The sequence below is a fragment of the Carcharhinus amblyrhynchos genome, chromosome 17, assembly GCF_965287045.1.
Source record: "Carcharhinus amblyrhynchos chromosome 17, sCarAmb.v2.hapA, whole genome shotgun sequence".
Classification (NCBI taxonomy): Eukaryota; Metazoa; Chordata; class Chondrichthyes; order Carcharhiniformes; family Carcharhinidae; genus Carcharhinus; species Carcharhinus amblyrhynchos.
The window spans coordinates 56,850,211-56,864,492 of NC_137340.1; the positions used below are offsets into that span (position 1 = coordinate 56,850,211).

General features: G+C 46.8%; 1 protein-coding gene across 1 annotated transcript in view; it reads right to left on the reverse strand.

Annotated features, from left to right (window-relative positions):
- nt5c2a (5'-nucleotidase, cytosolic IIa) overlaps window positions 1-13,395 on the reverse strand; it is a 140,893-nt gene extending 127,498 nt beyond the window's left edge. The window contains exons 1-2 of the mRNA XM_080206010.1: window positions 13,348-13,395; window positions 9,553-9,670 (exon numbers count right to left, since the gene is read on the reverse strand). The gene's annotated coding sequence lies outside the window, so the exon portion shown is untranslated. The remainder of the gene's footprint in view (window positions 1-9,552; window positions 9,671-13,347) is intronic.
- Window positions 13,396-14,282: the final 887 nt, after the last annotated feature.

The window sequence follows — 14,282 nt, forward strand, 5'->3', positions numbered from 1 at the left end:
AAAAACAAGCATCACAAAAGCAGGTTTTTTTTTGTATTTTCTACAATAGAAAATAGCAGCTGTCTGAAAAGCAAATTAAAAATTGCTCGTCAGAGGGATGACTTGTTCTAGAAATCAGTTGCAAACCCAGATGTTTTGTCAGGGGCTCCTGGATGGAAACCACAACAGAGACTGCTTCATATTGTCACACAAGCTTGGTCAAAAGAGTAAACTGAAAGAGATTACAAGAACTAGGATTTTATTGACTGCAATTTGGAAGGGTAAGGGGTACACAGAACATAGAACACTACAGCACAAACAGGCCCTTCGGCCCACGAGTTGCGCCGATCACATCAACACCTACCAATCTATAGACCTATCTATAACCCCCAATCCCATTAAACCCCATATACTCATCCAGAAGTCTTTTAAAAGACCCCAGCGAGTTCACCTCCACCACCACTGACGGCAGCCGATTCCACTCACTCACCACTCTCTGAGTGAAAAACTTACCCCTAACATCACTTCTGTACTTGCCTCCCCGCACCTTCAATCTGTGTCCTCTCGTAGCGACCATTTCAACCCGGGGAAATAGCCTCTGAGAATCCACCCTATCTATTCCTCTCAACATTTTATAAACTTCTATCAGGTCGCCTCTCAACCTTCGTCTCTCCAGGGAAAAGAGTCCCAGCTCCCTCAACCTAACTTCATAAGGCATGCCCCCCAGTCCAGGCAACATCCTTGTAAATCTCCTCTGTACCCTTTCAATAGCTTCTACGTCTTTCCTATAGTGAGGCGACCAGAACTGCGCACAGTACTCCAAATGAAGCCTGACAAGGGTCTTATAAAGTTGCAGCATTACCTCCCGATTCCTAAACTCAATCCCTCGATTAATGAAGGCCAGTACACCATACGCCTTCTTGACCACATCCTCCACCTGCGAGGCCGATTTAAGAGTCCTATGGACCCGGACCCCAAGATCCTTCTGCTCTTCAACACTACTAAGACTCCTGCCCTTGATAGTGTACTCGTTCATCCCGTTGGTTCTGCCAAAATGGACGACTACACATTTATCCGCGTTGAAGTCCATCTGCCACTTCTCCGCCCAGTCCTGCATCCTATTTATGTCCTGCTGCAACTTTTGACATCCTTCCAGACCATCCACAACACCACCGACCTTCGTGTCATCAGCGAACTTACTTACCCATCCCTCCACTTCCTCATCCAGGTCATTTATGAAAATGACAAACAGCAGGGGTCCTAGAACAGATCCCTGGGGCACTCCACTGGTGACTGACCTCCATGCTGAAAAAGACCCATCCACAACCACTCTCTGCCTTCTGCAGGCAAGCCAGTTCTGGATCCACAAGGCCAAAGGCCCTCGGATCCCATGCCCTCTCACCTTCGCAAGAAAGGGTAACTCGATCAAAGTTTTCAATACATTAGGGAGAACAGATGGACTATTTATTAGTTGCACTGGCTGGGGAGACTGGGGGCAGAGTCTAAAAATGAGTCAGATCTTTGATTTGATCTCCAGAAACCAAGATTAGAGCAGAGAAATCAGGGGATAACTTGCTCTTGTTATCCAATGATCCACACTGGATCACAGGTACATGTATGAGGACAGGATCTGGCACATTTATTACCCTAGCCTCATGGTTGAACAGCTTGTTGATTTGATTTATTGTCACATGGATTGACATACTGTGAAAAGTATTGTTTCTTGTGTACTATACAAAACATACCGTTCATAGAGGAAAAAAAAGGAGGGAGTGCAGAAAGTAGTATCACAGGCATAGCTGAGGTGTAGAGAAAGACCTGCTTAATGCAAGATAGACCCATTCAAAAGTCTGATGGAAGTAGGGAAGAAGCTGTTTTTGAATCAGTTGGTACATGTCCTCATACTTTTGTATCTTTTTCCTGAGGGAAGAAAGTATGTCTGGGTCTGTGGGGTCCTTGATTATGCTGTCTGCTTTTCCAAGGCAGTGGGCAGTGTGGACAATGGATGGGAGGCTGGTATAAGCAACGCACTGGGCTTCGTTCACGACCTTTTATAGTTCCTTGCAGTCTTGGGCAGAGCAGGAGCCCACACCAAGCTGTGATACAACCAGAAAGAATGCTTTCTATGGTGAGTCTGTAAAAGTTGGTCAGTCATAGCTGACATGCCAACTTACCTTAGTCCCCTGAGAAAGTAGAGGCGTTGGTGAGCTTTATTAACTAGTCTGGGGTGGACCAGAACACCAAAAACGTGGAACCTCTTGACCATTTCTACTTTGTTCCCATTGACGTAGACAGGGGCACGTTCTCTACTGTGCTTCCTGAAGTCGATGGCTATCTTCTTTGTTTTGATGGCATTGAGGGAAAGATTATTGTCATTGCACCAGCTTGCCAGATTCTCTATCTCATTCCTGTACTCTGTTTCATTATTGAGATCCGACCCATTACAGTGATATTGTCAGCAAACTTGAAAATCAAATTGGAGGGGAATTTGGCTACACAATCAGAGGTGTATAAGGAGTATAGTAGGGGGCTGAGGACACAGCCTTGCGGAGCACCGGTGTTGAGGATGATCATGGAGGAGGTGCTATTGCCTACACTTACTGATTGTGGTGCGTGAGAGTTAGGAACCCAGTTGCAGAGTGAGGAGCCGAGCCCCAGGCTACAGGATTTGGAAACGAGTCTCATGAGAATAATGGTATTAAAGGCTGAGCTATAGCCTTTGTATAAGAGTCTGACATAGACATCTTTGTTATCTAGGTGGTCCAGGGTTGAGTGCAGGGCCAGAAAAATGGCATCTGCTGTGAAGCTGTTGTGGTGGTAGGTGAACTGTAGTGGATCCAGGCAATCTGCGAGGCAGTAATTGATTTGTGCAGTGACTAATCTTTTGAAGCACTTCATAATGTTGACACTCAATGTCTGGACTCTAATGTTTGTCCGCTGGGATACTTAATGTGGATAGAATCCATATTCCAGCAAGAAGTAGAACTTTCAAGAGGTAGGGAACTTAGAGTAAACGGAAAGGACAAAAAGTCTAACCAGGATTTTCACATGTCTCATACTTTCTAAAAATAGAAAACTAAAAAAAAAGAAAGCATTGCCACAATTCCAAAATCTGGGTCATGAAATTCCACTCCTCAAAACGCAAGGACATTGGCAGCACTCTCAATGACAAAAGAAATATAAGACAAGTACTGTACAGACAAGCGCATCAGACTGACATATGTATGAATTAGGAGCAGGAGTAGGCCACTTAGCCCCTCAAGCCTACTCTCCTATTCAATAAGATGATGGTTGATCTGACTGTAACCCCAATCCCACACTGCTGACAACCCCCAACAACCTTTCATCCCCCTACCCCCAGTTAATTAAGAATCTATCTAGCTCTCCATTAAAAATATTTAAAGATTTTGCTTCCACTGTATTTTGAGGAAGAGTTCCAGTGTCTCACCACCCAGAGTGAAACGTTTTCTGCTCGTTTCCATATTAAATGAGTGAGCCCCTTAATTTTAAGCAGTGACCCACTGGTTCTAGATTCTCTGACAATGAGGCAGCACAGAGGCACTGTGGTTAGCAATCACAGCACCATTCCCGGCTCAGGTCACTGTGTGTGGAGTCTGCACATTCTCCCTGTGTTTGCATGGGTTTCCTCCGGGTGCTTTGGTTTCCTCCCACAGTCTGAAAGACATGCTGGTTAGGTGCATTGGCCATGCTAAATTCTCCCTCAGTGTACCTGAACAAGTGCCGGAGTGGCAACGAGGGGATTTTTACAATAACTTCATAGCAGTGTTAATGTATGCCTATTTGTGACACTGATAAATAAACTTTTTAAAAAATAGGAAGAAATATCGTCTCCACACCCACCCTGTCATTACCCCTCAGGATCTTAAAGCTTTCAATTAAATCACCTCTTATTTTTCGAAACTCTAGTAGATATAAATCTAACCTCACCAATCTTTCCCTGTGAGAAAACCCAGCCATTCCAGGGATTAGTCTAGTGAACCTTCTCTGAACTGCTTTGAATGCATTGACGCCTTTCCTTAAATGAACAGACTTATACTGTACACATTACTCCAGATGTGGTCTCACCAACACCCTGTAGAACTGCATCATTACGTCCCTACTTTTTTAGTTAATTCCCCTCATTATAACATTCTATTAGCTTTCCTCATTACTTGCTGTATCTGTATTCTGGACTTTTGTGATTCTTGCTGTACTTGTACAGACTTTTGTGATTCATTCAATAGGACACCCAGATCCTTCAGCACATCAGAGCTCTACAATCACCATTTAGTTTCCTTTTTACTGTGTACATTATGAGCTTTTAGTTTATTAAATAATCTTTGATGTGGCACATTATCAAATGCCTTCTGGAAATCTAAGTACAGTACATCCACTGGTTCGTCATCATGCACAGCACGTGACTCCTTGAAAAAAAATTTAAATAAATTAAAATATGCTTTTCCTTTTTCAAAACTATGTTGAGTCTGCCTGATCTGGGCATCACAGTAGCACAGTGGTTAGCACTGCTGTCTCAGTGCCAGGGATCCAAGGCATTACGGTGGCACACTGATTAGCACTGCTGCTTCACAGCGTCAGGAACCCAGGTTCAATTCCCAGCTTGGGTCACTGTCCGTGCAGAGTCTGCCCATGTCTGCGTGGGTTTCCTCTAGGTGCTCCGGTTTTCTTCCGCAGTGCAAAGATGTGTAGGTTAAGGGATTAGCTGTGTGAATACATGGGGTTTATAGGGATAGGGCGAGTGCTGGGCCTGGGTAAAATGCTCTGTCAGAGAGTCAGTACAGACGCAATGGGGTAAATGGCCTGGTTTTGCATTGTAGGGATTCTACATTCTATAATTTCTTGAATTTTACCAAGTGCCCTGATATAACGTTTTTAATAGTTTTGTTCCGACTGCACAGACTCTTCACTGCCAGTTTCCAAACTCCTGGAGGCTCATTCTGACTTGTTGCACTCAGCTGCCCAGTGTACATCCAGCATGGGACTAAAAACAGGGAGAGATATGGAACAGGCTGCCAACAATCTATCACTCATTTTACACTGGCAAAGAAAGTTGAAAAACTCCCTCGTGTTGTAAATATGAAGTTTATTTTAAAAAGGGCTATGTTTTGGGACAGTATCTTTAACTTGGGGTAAAATGGAGGAACGAAAGGGAACATGTGACTGGTTCTGATTTTTGCTGAAAATAAAACTTAGTGCTTTGACTGTTAAAGATTAACGAGGGGCCCAGATGGTTTTAATGAGAAGATGATGCAAGGTATTGGATACTTATTGGCATTGGCAGAAGTATCTGTGCTAGCGGTGGATAAACTTTTTGTCACCAAAGCCCCAAGGTGTTGAGAATGTTTGGTTTTGTAAACAGTAATTAAACTGTCTATTTAGTTTTAAGATAGAACAGAATGAGGATTCTAAAAGGATAGATACTTAAGTTTTATATCCAGGTAGAATTTTTATGTGACTCACACTGCCTTGGAGACAGGCTTCAAGAGGCAGGGTCCAGCAGAAGCTTCATCCGAGATCAGAGACAGACTTTCTGAAAGATATCTGAAGCTCACAGACAAGTCAGTCTGGGTGAGAACAGGAAATCTATGTTTATTGCACAGGAAAGTGGGAAGGAGCTTGCACAAAGGTTAAAAAGACCAAATTGGTTTGGATTTAGAAAAAGGCTGAAAGATGGGAGTCAGTTAGCTCCAGTTGGTTAGATGGCTGGTTTATGATATAGAGCAATGCCAACAACGTGGGCTCGATTCCCTTACAGGCTGAGATTATTTATAAAGGCTGGTTGAAGGTGTGGTGATACTCAGGTTAAAATGCTACCAGTCTATCTCCCTCAAAAGGAGAGAGCTGCTTTTGATGACTTTATCATCTAGAACATCCTCTGCTTATTTAAGGGCAGCACGGTGGCACAATGGTTAGCACTGCTGATTTACAAGGATCTGGGTTCATATCAGCCTCAGGTCAGTGTGTGTGCAGTCTGCACCTTCTCCCCGTGTCTGCGTGGGTTTCCTCTGGGTGCTCTGGTTTCCTTCCACACTCTAAAGATGTGTGGGTGCGATGGATTGGCCACGTTAAATTGCTCCTTAGTGTCAGGGTAATTACGTAGTGTAATTATGTAGAGTTATGGGGATATGGCCTGAATGGAATTGTTGTCAGTGCAGGCTCGATGGGCCAAAAGGCCACCTACTGTACTGTAAGATTCTATGATTTCCCTAGCTTGAGCTAAAGGTAAACCTTTAGGAAAACCCTGACCGTGAAACAGAGTTTTGGGATTTAAAGTTACCCAGCTGAAAAAGGAAAATAATGGAAAGCAAGCAGATAAATTTGTTCTAAAACAAGTTGGTCAGCTGAGGTCAGCTGCTCAGCTATTGGGCAAGAATTGCAGCAGAACATAATGTGCAGTGCAGAGAGCTTGGGGGAAAACTTATGGGCAGAGCTCAGGGGTACAGCTCCAGCTGAAGGGGACTGGGCAAAGAGCTCAGGAGGCAGTGTGAGGGGAGGCCTCCTTCTTGACCACTAGCAGATGGGTTTGATAGGTCACTTAAGAGGAGAGTTAAGAGTCAGGTATGCTCCCATGGAAGTGGAGTTACATACTGCCCAGGCCAGGTCAGCAGTGCAGGTTTCCATCCCTGAAGAACATTAGTGAATCCTTTCAGCATTTCGTGGCAATCTGACAGCTTCATGGTCACGTCTACCAAAACCACCTTTTATTTAAGAATTTTCAAACAGAATTCAAATGCTCATACTGTCTTACTTGCTGCAGATTATTCATCCAGGTCACTGAATCCAGTAACATATCTAAAAATATCCTTCATGATAGCACTGAACAAAATATTCTCAACACCATTCTGGACTCTCACAACACCCACAATAGATTTAGGCTGTAAATAACCACACAAAGAAAAGATCTAATACATCCTGTAATTATGATATGACACACATTTTATGCTTCTTTCATTGATCTCCTTGAACTGCTAATTAGGCCATCTCATTATGAAATGTTTATGGTGATCGGATATAAATTCCTCTAAGTTTCTCCATTCTCTGTACAGTGTGGTTTTGTACACTCTTATTAACTGCCTCTATTGCACCTTGAAACTGGCTGTGCATTTGCTGCAGTACAAATTGATGCTTCACCACACTGTGCCAAAGTACATACACGCTCCTTATCGAACAGCCCAGTCAGAAACTCTGCAATGCAGATCTACAACTGCTACTTGGAAACCAGGAACTAGCTCAGAGTGACTGCCCTCCGGTCTGGTCCTCCCTTGGGGAAGAAAACTGCTCACAGCCACCAAGATTAAAACTCACAGCCGGGGGAAAAAATCACTGATCCAAACCAACATTCTTCCCTTCCAACAGAATTCCCAAAGTTTCTCTCCCATTCTGCCCTCTGATTATGGTCCAAAAATACATTAATGGCCTGGACCCAGATTTCTTGAAAACCTACTGGCTCTTTCGCGTATTAAAGTATTTGATTCAGGAACTCGAGAAAAGTTCAGCCTACTCATTGGGAATCAGTATTGTACTAAAATTTATTTGTAATTTTCCTCTCACCTTCCATTTCCTCCACTGAATTTCTGTTACTTCCCAGAGCTGCTGATGCTGGCGGGAGAATAGATTCACAAGCAGCTACGGTCTTCACACATTATTCACCCAAAAACTCAGATTGTGAATCATGCACCACGGTACCACACACAGCCTGATTCTGTGCTCACTCAACATCCCCACTGGACATTCTCTCATCCAGAGGCAATCTTTTTCCACATCCTGACTGCAGAAACACAAACTCATTGGAGGGGAAGCACTTTGCAACATTCTGTGACCTATAGAAATTCAAGTTCTTTGTCAGGAATAAAGCCGAGCTGATTTATTACCTCCCCATTTTGTTGATGGTGCAGAGATTAAATGCTCACCCAACACAGATGAATACAGATCAGGGATCAACCCCAGGACCATCTGTGATTTCTATATTTAGAAACACAGAAAAACTACAGCACAAACAGGCACTTCGGCCCACAGGTTGCACTGATCATATCCTTACTTACTAGGCCTATCTATAACCCTCAATCCTATTAAATCCCATGCACTCATCCAGAAGTCTCTTAAAAGACCCTAACGAATCCACCTCCACCACCACCGACAGCAGCCAATTCCACTCACCCACCACTCTCTGAGCGGAAAGCTTACCCCTGACATCTCCTCTGTACCTACTCCCCAGCACCTTAAACCTGTGTCCTCTTGTAGCGACCATTTCAGCCCTGGGAAAAGCCTCTGAGAATCCACCTGATCAATACCTCTCAACATCTTATACACCTCTGTCAGGTCACCTCTCATTCTTTGTCACTCCAAGGAAAAAAGACCTAGCTCCCACGACCTATCCTCATAAGGCATGCCACCCAATCCAGGCAACATCCTTGTAAACCTCCTCTGCACCCTCTCAATAGCTTCCACATTTTAATTGTAATGAGGCGACCTGAGCACAGTACTCCAAGTGGGGTCTGACTAGGATCTTATAAAGCTTCAGCATTATCTCCCGACTCCTAAACTCAATCTCTCGATTGGTGAAGGCCAGTACACCATATGCCTTCTTGACCACATCCTCCACCTGCGAGGCCGATTTGAGAGTCCAATGGACCCGGACCCCAAGGTCCTTCTGATCCTCTACACTGCTAAGAGTCTAACCCTTGATATTATACTCCTTCATCCCATTGGACCTGCCAAAATAGACCACTACACATTTATCCGGGTTGAAATCCATCTGCCACCTCTCCGCCCAGTCTTGCATCCTATCTATGTCATGCTGCAACCGCTGACATCCCTCCAAACTATTCACAACACCACCAACCTTCATGTCAGCAAACTTACCGACTCATCCCCCCACTTCCTCATCCAGGTCATTTATGAAAATGACAAACAACAAGGGTCCTAGAACAGATCCCTGGGGCACTCCACTGGTGACCGACCTCCATGAAGAAAAAGCCCCATCCACAACCATTCTCTGCCTTCTGCAGGCAAGCCAGTTCTGGATCCACAAGGCCAAAGCCCCTTGGATCCCATGCCCTCTCACTTTCTCAAGAAGTCTTACATGGGGGACCTTATCGAATGCCTTGCTGAAATCCATATTTTCAGGAGCACACTGTCGTTACAATCTGAGCCTTGATGCAGCATTTTCCCTATTAATCATCAGGTGTGGGCATCATTGAAAAAGCTGGCATCTATTGCCCATTGCTAGTTGTCCTTCAGAAGGTAACAAGGCAATTGAGTGTTTGAGATGGAACTGAAATCACATGCAAGCTAGATTTGGTAAGAACGACAGATTTCCTTCATTGATGAACCTACTGGCATGTTTTGACAATACAGAAAGTTCCTGATCACTGTTACATAGAGAACTTTCTCTTCAAACAGATTTCAAATTCTCAAACGGTCATATTGAGATTTAAATTCTCTAGAATATTAATCCTGCAACAGACCCTCACCATCATCACAGCTATACATAACAACAATAAAAATTAAAAAGTGTAATTAAAGAGCATACCCTAAATCGTTCTTTCACCCTACCTGAGTTCCAGCATTAACTGATCAGTAAGTCACTCCAAAATATGGTCTTCCAGTCCTAGCTTTAGGATCAAGTGTTGGAACAGCTTCCAAATTTTGCGACAATCTAACCCAAGAATCTCTGCAGGGAGATGAATACAAATTTTAAAAACATTAAGCTGCAGCACAGGTATGCTCAAGTTACAAAGTTGTTCCACCTTCTGACATCACCCACCCATGACGTGGAGATGCCGGCGTTGGACTGGGGTAGACACAGTAAGAAGTCTCACAACACCAGGTTAAAGTCCAACAGGTTTATTTGGTAGCAAACGCCACTAGCTTTCGGAGCGCTGCCCCTTCATCAGGTGAGTGGGAGTTCTGTTCACAAACAGGACATATAAAGACACAAACTCAATTTACAAAATAACGATTGGAATGCGAGTCTTTACAGGTAATCAAGTCTTAAAGATACAGACAATGTGAGTGGAGGAAGCATTAAGCACAGGTTAAAGATGTGTATTGTCTCCAGACAGGACAGTTAATGAGATTTTGCAAGTCCAGGCAAGTTGTGGGGGTGACAGATAGTGTGACGATGGCATTGCTGCAACTGCCTCAGTACTAAACGCCAACAACTGCCAGTTTCCAGATGCAAATTTACAACTCATCCGCTTTATCCTGGACCACAATTTCTTCACCTTCAACAACCAGTTCTTCATCCAGACACATGGAACAGCCATGGGGACCAAATTCACACCTCAAAAAGCCAACATCTTCATGTACAGATTCGAACAAGACCTCTTCATCATACAGAACCTTCAACTGATGCTACACACTAGATACATCGATGACATTTTCTTCCTTTGGACTCATGGCGTACGATCATGGAAACAACTATATGATGACATCAACAAGTTCCACCCCACCATCAGACTCACCATGGATACTTTCCGGAATCGGCTGCATTCTTGGACACATGCATCTCCATTAGAAACAGTCACCTCAGCACCTCACTGTACCGCAAGCCCACAGATAACCTCACGATGCTCCACTTCTCCAGCTTCCACCCTAAACATGTTAAAGAAGCCATCCCCTATGGAAAAGCATCTGTATAGACAGGATCTGCTCAGATGAAGAGGATCACAACAGATACCTCCAGATGCTGAAAGATGCCCTCATAAGAACAAGATATGGTCCTCGACTCATCGATTGACAGTTCCAACACGCCACAGCGAAAAACTACGTCGACCTCCTCAGAAGACAAACACGGGACACAATGGACAGAGTACCCTTCGTTGTCCAGTACTTCCCCAGAGCAGAGAAGCTACGATATCTTCTCCGGTGCCTTCAACATGTCATTGATAAAGATGACCATTTCACCAGGGCCATCCCCACACCCCCACTTCTTGCCTTCAAGCAACTGCACAACCTCAAACAGACCATTATCCGCAGCAAACTTCCCAGCCTTCAGGAGAACGGTGACCATGACACCACACAACCCTGCCAGAGCAACCTCTGCAAGACATGCCGGATGCCATCATCTCACGTGAGAACACCATCCACCAGGTACACAGTACATACTCTTGCTACTCAGCCAATGTGGCTACCTGATACGCTGCAGGAAAGGATGTCCCGAGCCATGGTACATTGGGGAGACCATGCAGACCCTACGACTATGGATGAATGAACATCACTCGACAATCACCAGGTAAGACTGTTCCCTTCCAGTTGGCTAACACTTCAATGGTCACGGGCATTCGGCCTCTGATCTTCAGGTAAGCGTTCTCCAAGGCGGCCTTCACGACACACGACAGCGCAGAGTTGCTGAGCAGAGACTGATAGCCAAGTTCCGCACACATGAGGACGGCCTCAACCGGGATCTTGGATCATGGTGCACTATCTGTAACCCCCATGACTTGCCTGGACTTGCAAAATCTCACTAACTGTCCTGTCTGGAGACAACACACATCTCTTTAACCTGTGCTTAACACTCTTTCCACTCACATTGCCTGTACCTTTAAGACTTGATTACCTGTAAAGACTCGCATTCCAATCATTATTTTGTGAATTGAGTTTGTGTCATTCTTTTGGGTGGGCCGAACCAAGCAAACAAACTTAAATTACGTTCGGACAAAGAAAAAGGGGGCAGCTCCCCAAAAGGAGGGGGAACAGCCCAAACAGAAACAAAACGTACAAAGGAAACTTAAGACACATCAAATCAAAATGTGATTGTCGGGGTCTATAACGCACCTTAGCCCCGGCGGTGCCCAACAGGCACGGAAGGCACCTGACACAAGGGCAGTGCTCCGAAAGCTAGTGGCTTCTGCTACTAAATAAACCTGTTGGACTTTAACCTGGTGTTGTGAGACATCTTACTGTGATCACCCAGCCATCCATTTTAATCATTCTCCATTCTGTCCATTCTCATAGAGGGCAGCACAGTGGTTAGCATTGCTTCCTCACCACTCCAGGGACCTGGGTTTGTTCCCAGCTGGGGCACTGTCTGTGCGGAGTCTGCACATTCTCCCCACATCTGTGTGGGCTTCCTCCGGATACCTGGGTGGGACAGTTGTCCGTGCAGACTGGACCAAACGACCCCCTTCTGCACTGCAGGAATTCTATGATTCTCAGGAGGAATGTGCCTATGGATCTGAACAGACTGCGGACAGATGGCAGATGGAGCCCAATGCAGAAAAATGTGAAGTAATTTGTTTTGGCAGGAAGAAAAGAACGATGGTTTAAAAAGGGAGGCGTAACTCAAATCGGGTCCACAAGCAGAGGAACCTGGGTGTACAATTCTTTGATGGTGACAGTGAAAGCAGAGCAGTTGATAATGCACACAGCAGTCTGGGTTTTATTAATGGGAACATGGAGTCACAACAGCAAGGAGGTTATGTTGAACTTTCCTCTGTTGAAGATGCGAGGTCAGCCTCAGCTGAAGTGTGACACCCGGACTGGGCATTATAACAAGGATCAGACAGATCTGATAGTGCCCAGCACAATCCGGGGGGCCGGGGAGGGGGGGGGATGGGACTGGGGTAGAGTCCGGGGTGGGAGGAATGGGGGAGAGTCCAGGGTGGGGGTGGTGGGGGGGATGGGACTGGGGGAGAGTCCGGGGTGGGGGGGGGGGGGGGGATGGGACTTGGGGAGAGTCCAGGGTGGGTGGGGAGAGAGTCCGGGGTGGGTGGGGGGGGGGGGGGGAAAGAGAGTCCGGGGTGGGTGGGGGGGAGAGAGTCCGGGGTGGGGTGGGTGGGGGGGGGGGGGGGGGGAGAGAGTCCGGGGTGGGTGGGGGAGAGAGTCCGGGGTGGGTGGGGGGGGGAAGAGTCCGGGGTGGGTGGGGGGGGGGGGGGAAGAGTCCGGGGTGGGAGGAATGAGGGAGAGTCCGGGGGGGGGGGGGGATGGGACTGGGGAGAGTCCGGGGTGGGGGTGGTGGGGGGGGATGGGACTGGGGGAGAGTCCGGGGTGGGGGGGGTGGGGGGTGGGGATGGGACTGGGGGAGAGTCCGGGGTGGGGATGGGACAGGACTGGGGGCGGGGGAGGGCCCGGGGAGCGGCTGGACACCCAGTCCTGACGCTCTGCAGCCGGGCGGGGGTATTGTGAAGTCCCCGGCGACCCGCTGCCTCCGGCCCGGGCTGCAGCCCCTCTCCCCCGGCCAACTAGACCCGGGATTCCCGCCTTCACCCCAATCAAACTGCGCACGCGCCAAATATCCCCTCTGACCCTAGTGACCGCCGTAACCCAGTGCCCCGTCACCCTGGTAACCATTACCCAGTGACCCGTCGCCCTGGTAACCATTACCCAGGAGCTGACCGCCTCACTCACCCGCTCCAGCTCCGGAAAAACCTACTGACCAGAGCGAGTGCGCAGGCGCGGAAACAGGGCGGGCTTAGCTACTTGCTGACGTCACCAGTAACAAGTTGAGAGCGAGGATTTAAAGGTACAGGCCTCCTTTCACCACCCCCCCCCCCCCGAAGGATTTAAAGGTACAGGCCTCCTTTCTCCATATTTAAAGGCACAGGCCTCCTTTCACCACCCCCCCCCCCCCCCCCCCCCCCCGAAGGATTTAAAGGTACAGGCCTCCTTTCTCCATGAAGGATTTAAAGGCACAGGCCTCCTTTCACCACCCCCCCCCCCCCGAAGGATTTAAAGGTACAGGCCTCCTTTCTCCATGAAGGATTTAAAGGCACAGGCCTCCTTTCATCCCCCTGAAGGATTTAAAGGCGCAGGCCTCCTTTCACCCCCTGAAGGATTTAAAGGCACAGGCCTCCTTTCCCCATTGAAGGATTTAAAGGCACAGGCCTCCTTTCTCCATGAAGGATTTAAAGGCGCAGGCCTCCTTTCACCCCCTGAAGGATTTAAAGGCACAGGCCTCCTTTCTCCATGAAGGATTTAAAGGCAAAGGCCTCCTTTCACCCCTGAAGGATTTAAAGGTACAGGCCTCCTTTCATCCCCCTGAAGGATTTAAAGGCACAGGCCTCCTTTCTCCATGAAGGATTTAAAGGCGCAGTCCTCCTTTCACCTCCTGAAGGATTTAAAGGCACAGGCCTCCTTTCTCCATGAAGGATTTAAAGGCGCAGGCCTCCTTTCTCCATGAAGGATTTAAAGGCGCAGGCCTCCTTTCCCCATTGAAGGATTTAAAGGCACAGGCCTTCTTTCATCCATGAAGGATTTAAAGGCACAGGCCTCCTTTTACCCATGAAGGATTTAAAGGCACAGGCCTCCTTTCTCCATGAAGGATTTAAAGGCACAGGCCTCCT